The sequence below is a fragment of the Trematomus bernacchii genome, unplaced genomic scaffold (genome assembly GCF_902827165.1).
Source record: "Trematomus bernacchii unplaced genomic scaffold, fTreBer1.1, whole genome shotgun sequence".
NCBI lineage: Eukaryota > Metazoa > Chordata > Actinopteri > Perciformes > Nototheniidae > Trematomus > Trematomus bernacchii.
Genome location: NW_022987342.1, coordinates 5,851,854 through 5,866,952, shown reverse-complemented (window position 1 = coordinate 5,866,952; position 15,099 = coordinate 5,851,854). Strand labels below are relative to the sequence as shown.

At 41.9% G+C, this 15,099-nt stretch overlaps 1 long non-coding RNA gene across 1 annotated transcript; it reads right to left on the bottom strand.

The window, feature by feature from the left end:
- Positions 1–1,016: 1,016 nt before the first annotated feature.
- LOC117482901 lies at positions 1,017–1,630 on the bottom strand. The gene is made up of 2 exons (XR_004555937.1): positions 1,299–1,630; positions 1,017–1,056 (listed from the first exon to the last, which is right to left on the bottom strand). It is a non-coding gene; the product is annotated as an uncharacterized LOC117482901 (long non-coding RNA).
- Between the last annotated feature and the right edge of the window lie 13,469 nt (positions 1,631–15,099).

The following is a 15,099-nucleotide window of genomic DNA, read 5'->3' as shown; positions in this document are numbered from 1 at the left end:
CAACAATTGACAAGTAACTTGTCAATTGTTGCCAGTTAAATACTGTGAATTTCACGTTTCTTACAGTGCAGATAATCAAGAGTTGCAGTTCATTTATGCTAAAGGACCATCACACAAACCACCACAACCGCCCCCCCCCCCAACCCACCCACTACCACATTATCCATGCAGTTTCAAGTATCAATATAAGACATTTGTAATACCAATTCCTAAGAAAATAGTATGCTTAAGTACTGCCTTCAGTACTTTAAACAGCATTTCAATACCAAATCACTTGAGTCTATAGTGAAAACGTGAAAATGTCCCACATTTATGTTGTTGAGATCTTCATATTAGGTTGAATAATTAAAACGAAGGTTAGTTATAATCAAATATAATCAATTATATTCTTGTATAACCCACAATGAAAATGCTTCATATTTTATGATTTTCTATATTTACAGTATAAACAAAACACAAGTGGTTTGTTAAATTGAGTGTGTAAGGCCTATAATGGTTTATGGGTGTCACTGATAAGAGGAGAGACAGTTTCTTCCCTCTTCCCTCACAGGCAGTACCACAGGGAGGGGGGCTCCTGAAAAATAACTGAGGCCCCAAAAAGGTGGTTGTCATAGCCGAGAATAATATTTTGCAAGTCTTGCAGAGTAGGGGTCATGTCCTTGTTACACAAACATGGGAAGGTGTGTCTTATGCCATATTCATAGAATATGTCTGGTCATGTCCAGTTCTGTACATCAGAGGCCATGCCCAGTTTCCACAAATATGGGTATGGAGGAGGTGTCTTTAGGTTTTTCTATCCTGTTTTCGAGCATAAAGACACTGGCGGATGGGGAGGAACTTTCTTTTTGGAGAGAGAGAGAGAGAGAGGGGGGGGATCCCCTGGTATACTCTCTCTCGGTAACGCTCTCTCCCTGAGAGCTGGGTTTTTGCTCTCGGTAAGGTTTTCTCAAACTTGGTAACTATTGCTTGAATCTCTGTGTATTGAATGCTGAGTGAATGGATGGATGAAAGTTTTAAAACTTAGGATTTCTAACTGATCATTCTGAGGAGCAAAACCTCTTAAATGTGTCAGGCTATAGGCTGTGAATGTTAGAACCTTCGATCCACGAGGAGATCCCTCTGGGTTCTGTCGGAATTCAAACTGATCATTCTGAGGAGCAAACCTCTTAAATGTGTCAGGCTATAGGCTGTGAATGTTTGAACCTTTGATCCACGAGGAGATCCCTCTGGGTTATGTCGGAATTTCCAACTTATCATTTAAAGGGGATTTCTAACTGATCATTCTGAGGAGCAAAAACCTCTTAAATGTGTCAGGCTATAGGCTGTGAATGTTAGAACCTTCGATCCACGAGGAGATCCCTCTGGGTTCTGTCGGAATTCAAACTGATCATTCTGAGGAGCAAACCTCTTAAATGTGTCAGGCTATAGGCTGTGAATGTTAGAACCTTTGATCCACGAGGAGATCCCTCTGGGTTATGTCGGAATTCAATCTGAACATTCTGAGGAACTGACCTCTTACATGTGTCAGGCCATAGTGTGTGGATGTTAACCCCGTCGATCTGTGAGGAAATTCCTTTTGGATTTTGTCGGGAGACTTTAATGTGTGAACTATGAATTAAAGTTTTAGATTAGAAAATAACCCCAGCATGATATGTTTAGTATGATTATAATGTTGTAACGAGAGAAGGTAAAAACCCTGTATAAGTTTGGACCTATTTTTCTTCAAATAAACTGATCCCACCTTTTGGATTGGGACAACTTAAAAGACATCTGCGCTCTCCTCTCCTGCTTCAAAAGTAAGATTGCACACTGCCACACTCACACTTAGGTAGGGCCATTTACTGGTATCAAAATCCTTCGGGATCGCTTAAACAGATTTAGGGGGTCGTCTGAATTTAAACAGCAGTTAATTGAACCTGGTTCTTCGGGGAGTTAATAGAGGTGAGATCTTGCTGACGTTGGTGGATCTGAGCCAAGCAGCAAACTTACATAGACTCAATAACTTCGGTTAGGTTAATTAGTAGGTCTGAGTAATTTGCCGGAATAAATGATCAGTCCTCCCGACTCTTACAATGTAAACAGTCACACCCACAGTCCTTCACTTTTCTCTATCAATTAAAGTTTCAAAGTGCATATATACACGTAGCGCCTAGCTAAGAAAATGTTAAATGCTGAAAGAAAGCCTTTTGTACCTTGAAAATTATCTCCTGTCTTTAAAGTTGACCTATCATGCTATATTTAAATGATATATTGTAGGGCCATACCTATATAAGGTATATTTATACGTTTCTGTTTTCAAAATACCAAACAGATCATGCATTTTAGCCATGCCTCATTTCGCTCTATGTGCTGTTTGCTGTCTACGGGTCTGATTCTGCTGACCACGCCCCCCTGCAGGAGAGGTGAGCCATGCTCTGATCAGCTGCTGGGCTGTTAGAAGAGGAGGAGAAAAAGAGATCTCCGTCCTCCGTGTTTTATTATATAGAGTCGTTATTCATTTGTTTTAAAGCTCAATAAATAACAAAGAAGACCTTTCACCGGCACTTTTCTAATTTTGTCCGGAAGATTTCAACTTTAACGGACATCTTGACCGGCGAAAGAAACGGAAACTGAAACTCTGCCGCACGGTCCCCTCGTTCCTTGGAAGAGGCGGAGAGGTGGGTGGTTGTCATCTGCTGGTGGACTAACCGGAGAGAATTACAGTGCTTGCCTCGACGGGGAGGGATTGCATTGAATTAAAGCAGCGGGAGCAAACGCTGCCTCGGGGAGGGAGAAAAAAAGCCACAGTGGAGAATAAACAGAAGGGTAACCATGGTAACTATGGGCGGGAAGTCTTCTTTGCTGCTTTTGTGGCAGACTACAGCGCCACTTACAGGCCTGGCATATGTACTACAGCGTCTCCAGCGCTTTCGAGCGGCAATGGCCGGCCTTGGCCCAACCCCACATTCCCCTGATAGGTGGAGAGTTGGCCCAATAGCCGTAGCGCCACTTCTGTGACGACATAGAAGTGTTCAAATCTGGATCAGTTTTTTTCAGATCCGTTGCAGCCCCTTTTTTAGAGATTTGGGTATGGAGGAAAATAGAGAGGGTTGTGTTTTCTGACACTTGGTGAGTTCCCTGGAACACCGGGGACACATATTCATGTAACAAAGACGTACAAAAGTGCATTTTGCATGATAGGTCCCCTTTAAATGTTCATTTCAAAACCATAACTGCAGTAGAAATTGTGGGTGCAACCTATAGACGCTATCTCCTTCTTGTCTAGATGATATCCATCACCCATACAGAGCTTGTAAGTACACTATTAAAATCACTGCGGAGGTCTGGATAATTGTGGTACCCTACAGGTAGTTTTAAAAGGCAGCCACATGTGTGAGATTGTGGTCTTCGCTCGAAGTTCGAGGTTTCGATGAATTGTATCTTAATAATTTGTTCCATTAAATTGGAACCAGTGCAGAAGCGGAGGAAAAGCTGAAGGGTGCTCAGATCAACTTCACCTACATATCTCTTCAGGTAGCGGACAACTGCAGTCTGGGGTGGAGTCATCTCATCTGGGAACTGAAGGAGCTCCTTCACTGCTTTTCCAGTTGGTGTTTTCTGCTGTATAACATGATTCAGGGCATCTTGTGGCAACACACTTGCTAAGTGCACCACAATGGGACGCCAACACTTGATTACATACATTGGTGCCTGCATGAGAGCCTTGTGTCCCATCTGTGAAAGCAGTGGGATCAGATTCCTTTGGTAGGAACCTGCTGGCACTCATGTGCTTCAAGGGCATCAAACAGTGCATCTGTCTCAACAGAGTTGAAGTCTTCCAAAGCCTTAACAAGGACCTCTCTCTCCTGTTCAGAGACGTACTGCAAAACGGTGTCCTTTAAGCTACTGGTGGATGTGGCGTACAGTGCCTCTTCAAGGAATGGTGCTGCCAGTTTCACTGGGAAATAGCGAGCAATCCTCCACTCTACTACTAAGATTCTGGCAATTGCCTGCCACTCTTCAGACTGATAATCATGCCTAATAAAGGGAACTTTTACATTCCCTCCCAAGGTGCATCTTTCATAAAAGTCTGTCCAAAATTCAGTTAAGCAGTCCCGGGTCACACCACTTCCCTCTCCTTCTTCAAGTTTACCATTGGGTAGACGCATCTTTATAAACACCTCAGTGTTTAAAATGTCTGGGTTTGTGAAGGCTTTGATAAGGTCAGTGAGACAATGCCCCCTCCTGATAATCAGTGTAACAGGAGCAGGTTCATCCATTGTCTGGTCATTCCATGGCTCTGTAACAAGACCAGGTTGCGGTTCGCCCAATCCATGTGGTCATGTGCATCATTTGCCATAGCCCCAATAATAATCTCAAGATCGATCTCTTGATGAACCATGTCATCGATCCCCTGTACATCAGTTGAATAATGTGGCTCACTTCCAGTAAGATCTACAACTGGGGTTGAGGTTAACTGCATCTCTGCCTCCTCTTCATCTGAGGACAGCTCCACTTTTCTTATTTTGGTACGAAGGTACAATCTAAGGATTTTTACTCTGCTTTCTTCATACAAGTTATCCACAGTGCTAGAACTGCTGACCTGTACCTGAGAAGATTCAATTTCAGTTGAATAATATGAGAGCTTTCTCTTTCCTTTTGAAAAACCATCTGGGAAAAACAAGTTTTCAGCCATTTCTTTGATTTCCACTACTTTTTTGTCCTTGCTGATGGTCAGGTGTCTTGTTCCTCCACCATTAGGTGCGTTCACACCGGAGTACTTTGGTGTACTTTTCCCACAATAGTTCATCAGAACTACGATATATTTGCGTTCACACCAAAAAGCCCCAGGAACTAAAGTAGCTCAAATGAGTTCGTCCGACCTGCTTTTCAGTCCCTGCTAGAGAGCAGGGACTGTCGTGGGAGAAAATAGTTCGTACGTCTGATTGGCTGTGCGGAATGCAAACCATGCCCGTTTGACTCTGAATTTTTTTTTGGAAGCGGCCATTGTATTTGCTCGCTTACCCGAAGAGATTACTTTTGTGAAAGCAGTTATTATAGCAACACTAAATAAATCATCGGAGCGGTGGAATTGATGAGGATGTCTCGGCGCTTCTGGCGATTTACTCGGAGGACGCGAAGTGCGGCATTCAGAAGCTTCTACTGAATGCAGTTTCCGTGGATCAGCAAAGTTAGCAGACCTGGCAAAGTCATGTCGTGACGACTACGAAGGTAAAATAAAATACATGCACTGCACTGTTTTAATCTGCACAATACTGGTCTTAGATGTACTTTTATTTGCTCAGTAGATCGAGCTAGCCCTGCTAGAACTTGCTAACGTTAGGTCCAAGCTGGCTAACAACATCTAGCTAGCTAGCTATTCTCAGCCGTGCCCGCTATGAACACGTTTTGACTTGTGAATAAGTGTGCAATGTTCTGTAATTTGCTTCACTAACTCATGGCACTAATCGTGTGTTTCAGACGAGGTGTTTCTCTCAGGATTAGAAACTAGTTTTCCCCTCCGGGATAAAACGATAATATAACGTTAGCAATTAGCATGTGTACTTACATGCTAGCTGGACATAATGCTACCTCTGTATTCTTACCTCTAACAATACATTGTAGTTGCTATAATTTCAAGTAATTTGCAACATTCATTCTACATGTTAATGGTAAAAGCTTAAACAGTTGATTACCTGCATGCCACAAAGACTGATGTTCTAATATTTTTGCACATTTAAGTAGAAATGTAATTGAAATTCTATTTACTGCCTAAACATTGTTCCTTGTCATAGTATTATCCTAAATAGTTTGACCTTGTTTCCTCAGAAGGCTTCTCAGACTACATGGAGGATCCCTCAGAGAAACACAGTTTCCACGTTCAGTTCCCCCCCGCTGAGAGTAGGCAGCTCCACACCCTGTGCCCGGTCAGCGGACACCATCAGGACTACTATCTGATCACAGAGGATCCCATCCTGACCGCTGCTGCCATACTGCAGCAAACAGGAGGGAACGGAGGTGAAAACACACTTTATACATTTAGATATGTGGAGCACAAAGAAAAGCATTGCTAAAAAACATTTAGCAGCTAAACTGTGGATAACAAGTAAACCACATTGGTTTGTTATTCAATATTCAAAAGCTTTTTGAATCATTACATGTCACTTGTTAGACGCTTTTATCCAAAGCTTACATACTCAATACTGTGGGCAATCCCCACAGGAGCACTTTGGGGTGAAGTGTCTCAGGGACACAACGACATGCTGACTGCAGTGGGGTTTGAACCTGTGCTCCCCTGATCCGAACACCAATGCACTTATCCACTGCGCCACACGCCTCCCTATCATGTCCTGAGAGCCCTCCATCCCCCAATTGCTAGTGCCTTCACCATTTAAAATGTTAATAGTCAAATCAAAGGTGTTCCCCGTGTTCCTCCTGTTGTGTGCCTGCAGAGACAGACTCAGAGGTGGAGATCGCCCACAGTGATGACTCTGACGTGGGGGGGCTCTCTGTTATGGGCTGCTCCCCTTCCGGTATTTGGACAATGTTGTCTCGTTGTTGTGATTAAACTGATCTTGTATCTTGCATATTTCACCTTAGGAAAGTGGGTACGCGATGACAGCTTCCTTGACACCATCATGGTGATGGACCGCCGTGCCATGGTCAGCAAGGAGAATGAGAACCTGCGTGCCAAGGAGATGCACGACGAACGGCTGTTGCATTCACACAAGGCCCAGGAATCGAGGTGGAGCAACAAAATACCTTTCAGGCTGGGCTTCTGGCAGTGCTAAGCGAGCTGATTAAATCCAACAGGCCTTCAATACAAAAATTAAGAAAAACTTGTCGTTGATAAACTGTACAATGACTTGTTGGGAGGCGTGTGGTGCAGTGGTCTGGTGCGTTGATGTTCGGATCAGGGGAGCACAGGTTCAAACCCCACTGCAGTCAGGATGTCGTTGTGTCCCTGGGCAAGACACTTCACCCCAAATTGCCTACACCTGGGACAGTTATGATAAATATTTAAATTCTCTAAATAAGAATAATTACTCCCTATTGTATTGTAATAATGCACATATTGTGAGAGAGCCACCATGTGGTCAACTTGAGTATTAGCATTTCATTATAGTCATTGTATAGTATATATAGCTCCTTTTGCCTAGCAGTTCAACCCATATTAGTTTATTAATAATTTCTGTTGTTCATTGTTGTTTTAAGGACGCAGCACAGACGTTTATTCGGAGCAACCTCAGTTAGCCATTCTTTCAACACACAAGATATGAATATAGATTTCACGTGATTCCCAGCTTATCTGAATTCCCAACATCACTATTGTAATCAATGACAATCAGCATAACAATCAACTGACTTCTCCCCACTCCTTTTTGGATGTGTAATTAGGTAGATCATTTGTTTGTATATAATTTGTAAGTCAATAATATTTTTGTTTATCAATTTGATTGTAAAGTGCATAATTCTCTTGTTTCTTTTCATTTTTATTATTATTTTTTGTATTGTTTTGTACCTGTTCGAAATAAATCAAATAAAAAATCAAGCAGTACACTTCAATGAAAGAATTGAAAATAACAACACACATAAAGGGGACGGGTACATATGTAAAGTGGCTTACCTTTTCATTTTCCAGCTTTTGGATAAATTCCTCAGAAATGTTCCGCTTAATTAAGAAACCCCTCAGCTCAGCATCCATTGTTTCAACTGTCTGCTCTGGAAAGAGGATTAAACAAAGTATAAATTGCAAACATTCACAATGTTTACGATTGCAAAGAACTGTGGATTTGTAAAGTATGTTATGGTGACATTGTAAATCCATTGAAAACACTTGATATAATGATATATGTTTATGCATAGTTACAATGCATATATGTTACCACTAGGTGGCAGTATAACATCTATTGACATAGAAGTGAGTAGAACAAGATGTGAGTTGGTACTGCTTGTTGGCTAATTATGGCCCAATCCCAAACCACTCCCTCGACCCTACCCGTCCGTGACGGAGTGAACTCCGTCTGTAGCCACACTCGCAGCTGAATGAAGTTCCCTCCATTAAGGGTTAAGGGTATAAATACAGCGCACTGAATTGGGACAAACTCCCCTCTCTCCGGCAGAAACAGGAAATGCCGCAACTGTATGTAACAACGTTTTCAAATCAGCATCTCTTTGACCAAACATTTAAATTAAGAACTCAAATAAAACTCCAAACATCTTTAATTGTGTTACTTTTTCTGTAAAGCTCTATTAGTTTTAAACCTCATTTTTATAAGCTTCTTAGTTTTTGCAACAATCTGTAAATATACACAACTTTATAATAGAATGCACACATTGACCTTTTTCTAGACTAAACACAGGTATGATCCTAAGTTAAAAAAATATGAGGTTATCATGAGGTTGTTAACATCGCAGTTTATCAGCGGTTGTTTGCTGGAACTACTTGTAAACAGCGTGTTTCCTGACGGACACACACAGCGTTGAGACCGGTCAGGTAGAGACCGGTCTCCAGTCAGCACCGCTGCAGACTTGCTGTTTGAGGGCTTGATAACCCACTCCCCCTCCACACTTGTTGGTTTGGAACAGCACTTAATGTGGCGGACCCTCCGCGCGAACGGAGGGGAAGTGTGTAGGGGGCGGTTTGGGATTGGGCCAAAGTGGCTAGTGAAGCTAGTCTAAAGATTCAAGACGGTGTCTTATTTATAACAAATAAGAACATTACACTTGATGCACAATCAAAAGTGTTTTTATCACTACATCCACGAACAGTCATTGGTTGAAAAACTAGTGTTGACACCATTTATATCAGCTTATCCTAGCTGCTAGTGCTACCGGTATTAGCTTGTTAAACTTAGCAAGTTGGCTATGTCGGTAGGCTGCTTAATAAATAGCCAGCACAACTAACAGGTAGATGGCCAAATACACAGTTAAGCTACCGGGAACTCCCTGCTGCGTAAAGTCATTCACAGAATCTGGTTGGTTAACATTAATACAAACCCCTGTAAGACGCAGCCAAGAGCCACCAGTAAGCAAACAGTGTCTCACGGTTAGGTTAACTTAGCCAACTAATGCTTCTCAAAGAAGGTAGTAACACCTGTGTTGCTGTGAAATGTAGCATGTTCTCTCGCATACACAATGATCGTCAGACACATTTTAAACCCCTTTAGTTTCTGACTCTGTCTTGACGTAGATTTTTAGCCAGCTCCTATGTAAAACTGCCGACTAGCGCTATATGCACACCGATAGACACACACACCTAGGGGGCTAGTGTTTATAGATGAGTCCCTGTGGGATGGACATATCGATTATCCAAATTTGAGTTTTTAGTTTTGCATTGATGATTAGTTACTTCTCGGCACACTCTTGTTACCTCTTTCTAGGATGATTTAGATGTTGCTGAGCTAGCAATTAATGTTTAACTTAACTTACCGATCAAGCAGGTGAACTCCTCTTCATGCTTCGGGGATAAAGGCTGGTCTGTTGTGCTGTACATTATATACCTAACTATCTCGTGCGCACAAGTTAATAAGGCCTCGTTTTATTTAAATTGAGGCCACGCTTTATTAACTTGTGCGCACAAGTTAATAAAGCGTTTGCACGAGAAAGTATCTTGTGCGAACGAGAAAGTATATCGTGCGCACAAATTAATAAAGTGTGGCCTCGTTTTATTTAAATTGAGGCCACGAATTACATCTCGTGCGCACAAATTAATAAAACGTGGCCTCGTTTTATTTATTTTTCTCTTTATGAACCCTCCAGGGCTCCAGCTGCACGTCTTCTCACTGGCCATAAAAAGCGTGACCACATCACCCCAATTCTGGCCTCATTGCACTGGCTTCCAATTCGGTTCCGAATTGATTTTAAACTCCTTTTATTTGTTTTTAAAGCCCTAAATGGGCTGGCTCCGGCTTATTTAGCAGAACTCATCCATCGCTACACCCCAGCCAGAGCTTTAAGGTCGGCTGACCAGCTGCTGCTGATAGTGCCCAAGACCAGGCTCAAAACCCGAGGGCACCGAGCCTTCGCAGCAGCTGGCTGAATACTCTGCCCCTCCATGTGAGGTCGGCCCAGACCCTAGGTTTTTTTTTTTATCTACACTTAAAACTCACTTCTTCTCTCTGGCCTTCTAGTCAGAGCGGAGCACAACTCCTGACATTTCCCTGTGTGATTTTTTTTGTTTTTTTGCTGTTGTAAAAAGTGTTTTTATTGTAAAGTGTTTTTATTGCATGTACAGCACTTTGGCTCGACCAAAAATCGTTTTAAAAATGTGCTATATAAATAAAACTTGATTTGATTTGACAACGGTTGAGGACAACAATGACCACAGGATGCAGACGGACTACGCAAAGATTTGAATCAACTTCCTGGGCCAGCGAATCTTAGAGACAAGCTGTCCCTATTGTCTCTGTTAATAAATTAAAGTATAAAGTTTGCATATTTGAAATTAAATGTTTAAAGAAAAAACTTGATTCTAAACATGACATTGACAATGTGTTCTGCTTTCATGAAACATTTTCATATTCCCTCTTAAAATTGCATATTATTACTATAAGTCTTTATTTGTTTTAATTTTACATTTTTAATTGTTCATTAAGTAAAAGTTGAACACATGTGACCTCCTTCTCCCTCAAAGATAGAAAAGGGGAAACCACCTGATGCAGAGAGGGAGGAGGCAAGAGACTATGAAAGATGATGTGTGAAGAGAAACGGGAGGCTTGAAGTCTTTGAGAGCTTGAGGCTCTTGGACAGCAGGATTTTTAAAGAGGCTCTGTACTCCCCTGCAGGATATTTCATTGCGGGTGATGGTGGATACCCTTGTATTAAACAGCCTGTTGCCATCATCACCCCTTATTGGGAGCCAGTGCAAGGGAGGATACAGAGCCATTTCAACGGCCATCATGCCAAGGCACGCATCATCATCGAAAATGCATTTGGGATGATGCAGATGCGCTGGAGGTGCCTGCTCTTCAAGGCTCTTGAGGTTAGCCACACCTTTGCACCAGTGGTTATCACTGCATGTGCTGTCTTGCATTATTGCCTGACAGCTGGGGACGTCCTTGATCCGGTCCAAACTGAGGACGGTCAGGTGTGCCTGCACCTCGTCCAGTCATGGGGGAACGGAGTGCAAATGGCTGGCGTGACAGACTGGCAGCACAAGTCTCTGCTCCAGATATGCAGCTGTGGAGGCTATTAAATTACTATTATCATTATTATCAGCTAGAAAAGAAATGGCAAAGATAGGTAGAAAGTAAACGTATTTGAGTTACATGCAAAACAAATGTAATGTGGGAGAAAATACGTTTCTAGCGAAACGTAATTAGATTTCAGTATCCTGAGGCTCTGAGCCCCATTTATTTTCCTCACAGACGATAAAAAAAGTCCGACATTATACGATTTAAAATAAAAACAATAATCGTGGCTTGATATTGAGTAAGAAGATGTTTTTATGAACCCCACAGCTTCCGGTCTTCCAAGACCCGACAGGACAAAAAGACGTGGTGTAGGCACGAAACATACTACCAATAGAAATACATAGCTTTTAAAATCGATCTGTGTGACACGAAAAAAAGGGAAAAATCGTGTTTGTGAACACGAATCAATAGATTAAATGTCGTGACTACAACACGAAATGCCGTGAGACTGGGTTGGAATATGCTAAACTAGTGACGTAAACACTCTCGACTGCTGATTGGTCAGAGAGAATCGCTGGCAAGGGGGCTACAACTACAACAAAATGAACATATTTGACCTTGATTTAATTGTAATACACGTTTCAAAATGATGCCGAAGTAACAACATACTGATACCGGTTAGTAAAAACCATGAATTAATGCTTTGACAAGTCTGTGACAAGACGACAGGCGGAAAACCTTTTAAAATGGGTGCGTGGAGATCGGTTCCATCAGGCTAAGCTAACGTTGTATATATGCTCCGTCCACACTCACAACAACGGCCTACAGACATAAATAAACCAGCGACTGTATTCGCCATGACACAGACAGTCTGTGGTTTGTACTTGTTTAACTTTTGTCTAGTTTCTGAACAGAAATGAGGAGCTGTGAGCTCTGAGTGCTAACAGCTAACGGCTGATGTTTTGGTTTTGTGGTTCGCATTGAAAATGACGTCACGGCAGTTTTATGCAGCGTCGCTCCGCCGGTTGAACAGCCGGCCGAACAGCCGATCGCCCCGCCTACACTGCGTTACTATAGTTACTATCCCAGTAAATAAACTGTAATGGAAATGCAGCATAAAGTGAGCCTGGCCTACCAAGGCCTAACCATACCTTACTAAGCAGTGCTAGGTCCTGCAGTGGAAAAGCGCCATAAGAGGATAGGAGGCTCAATAGGTGGCCTCTCCCTGGTCCGTCCCTCCCCCAGTGGCTGGGGACCTGAGCTCCTAAAATAAATAAATTGTTAACAGGCTCTGAAATTATATTAAACAAGCATATACTGTGTTCAAGCATACAAAAATCATGCATCTAAAGAGCAGAACACATCTCATGGTGCTAAGCAACATTTTAACCGCACCTTTCGTTTTAAATTGTCCCATTTCTTAGACACCTGGGAAGGGCTTACACATCCCATCTTCTTAAGTATTTCCCTGAACAAAGAAATGTATACATCCATGAAAATGATTGGGTGAAAACAATTACACTTTTAACTTACAACTTGAGAACTTACTCCCATGCTTTTTGGGCACTATGCCTCCTGCCTGTGAACAGGTTGTCATGTTCAGACCTCCGCTGAATCAGGCGGAGGGTCTCACCATCAGTCCCTAAAATAAAAAGTGCATTGCAAATGTTAACATCTATTTTCTAATGACCCAGAATAGTGGCTTCAAAATATTTAAACATGACTTAAATTGTTAGTATAACCTTAAGAAATGAATTGCACATAATAACTCCCACTGGACTGTGAGCACTTTCATTCTTCAGGCTTGACTGTTTTCCTGTTTTGTTCAAATGGACCAGCTGTGAAGGTGGGGGCGGGGCTTTTATACGCGGGGAGCGATAACACTTCCGCGTAATCTACTGTACACTCATGTATCCTTGCTCTCGTCTCCTCTGGAAGCCTCCTCCCCTCCTCGACTCCTCCGTGTGCATTTAAGCGATTGGGACGTCCTTCAACATGGCGTGTCTCGATCGATTTCCGGGTCAAGTCACGGAGGAGACAGGAGACAAAGAGGGACATTGGGATGAACCTAGGTAGTAAACGCTACATTTCCAACTGACTGGACTGACAAACTGACTGACTCACTACCGTGAGTAAAATTGACTGTGTTTTTCTTCAAGACAGGTTTTTTTGTTTGTTTCCAAACGAAGACTTATATCAACCTTGGTTACTTTTGAACTCTCCTCTGCATAAGAGAACTGGGTTTTGTGGACTATTGAATGAATGGATGGATATAGAAAACCTGAAGTGGACTTTCGTTTTAATTGTGGGTTGAGGATTTGTTTTGTGGGATATTTAAATATAAAAGTTGCTATTGTGCTACAAAAGTATTTTGAGTTGTGCTTTTTTTCTTATTTTTGAAAGTCATTCAATGTTAGGCGTTTACTGTAATTTGTTTTACACCTTTGTGCAGTACTGACTTTCTCCACTTTATCAGTAAATGTTTGAACAGAACTATTAAAACAGTGTGTTGCAGGACGGACACAAGCCCTCCAACAGTGATGCAGACTCGCTGTTGGAGGGCTTGATAAACCACTACCACTCGCTCCCCCTTCACACTTGTTGGATTGGAACACCACTTAATGTGGCGGACCTGCCGTGCGAAGGGGCAAACGGTGAAAGTGTGTAGGTGCAGTGTTGGGTGTAACGCGTTACAGTAATGTATTACTTTTTGCTGTAACAAAGTAATGTAACGCATTACTAATGAAATGTGGGTAATATACTACCCGTTACAATTCTCAGTAACGCAGTTACAACACATTTTAACCCAAAATTAAATGGTGTTTAGTTTTTTAAGAATTTAAAAACATAGCGAGACATTCCGACACCAGAGAAAAATTGTGCGGGTAGATTAGTAAACCTGGTGTTTACCCTTCAGTCGGTTGTTCTTTTCCCCATAATGACCGCCTCGCTGCACATTATCCCGCTTATTACACGGCCATATACTAAACAAACTACAGAGCCCATTCCGTGTTCCTGTTATTGTTTACTTCCTCTCTGCCTTCTTCTGGTGATTTATCTGACGTCCAGCGCTCCGTCTTTTAACCTCTTTTCCTTTCTCTTTCTTGATCCTCCTTAGTAACCTTCATTATAGTCCTTGACAGTGGTCTGGACTACTGTATTAACAACGTGTCACATGTTAAGAATGTACAATCAGAATCGAGTATTCAACTAAGCCGTGTAATACAAGTTGTTAGTAGCCTTAATGGCCTACACAGTTGTTATTCTATACCACATTGCCCTTCACTGGATGTATAATGAGCTGCACTAAACTACATTTTAGCATTTAAAATATCTAGCCATTCTTTTGCGGTTATTTTGGTAAAGTAACTAAAAAGTTATATAAAAGTAGTGTAACTCATTACATTTCAGAGACAGTAATATTGTAATGTAACTTATTACTTAAAAAAGACAGTAATAAGTAGTACTGTATTACATTTTGGAAGTAACTTGCCCAACACTGTGTAGGTGTAGGTGTAGTTCAGAATTGGGCCTAAAGGGAACAGTAGAAGAAGACACACAGGAAGTAAACACTAACGGTAACAGCAGAAGAAGACACACAGGAAGTAAACGCTGACGGTAACAGCAGAAGACAAACAAAAAGTAAATTATTAAAGGAACATGAAATGGGCAGTGTTTAAAACAGGGTTGCCAACTCTCACGCATCTGGCGTGTGACACACGCTTTCACTCTCAACCTCACGCTCTCACGCTGCCCAAACTATTCTCACGCCAAAAACAAGAATACCGAAGACTAGAAACGGTTTTCAAAACTTTTGTCACGTAGTGATCGTCTTCTCAATAGAACATCTTTGATAATGTCTTCTGGCCAATCAGAATCACGATAACGGCGTTGCAGGAAGTGGGCTGTCTTTCATTTTGACACACAGAACAATGGGGGCTATCCACCCTTATCCACAATGTAAAGTAATTCACACAGCCTCTTT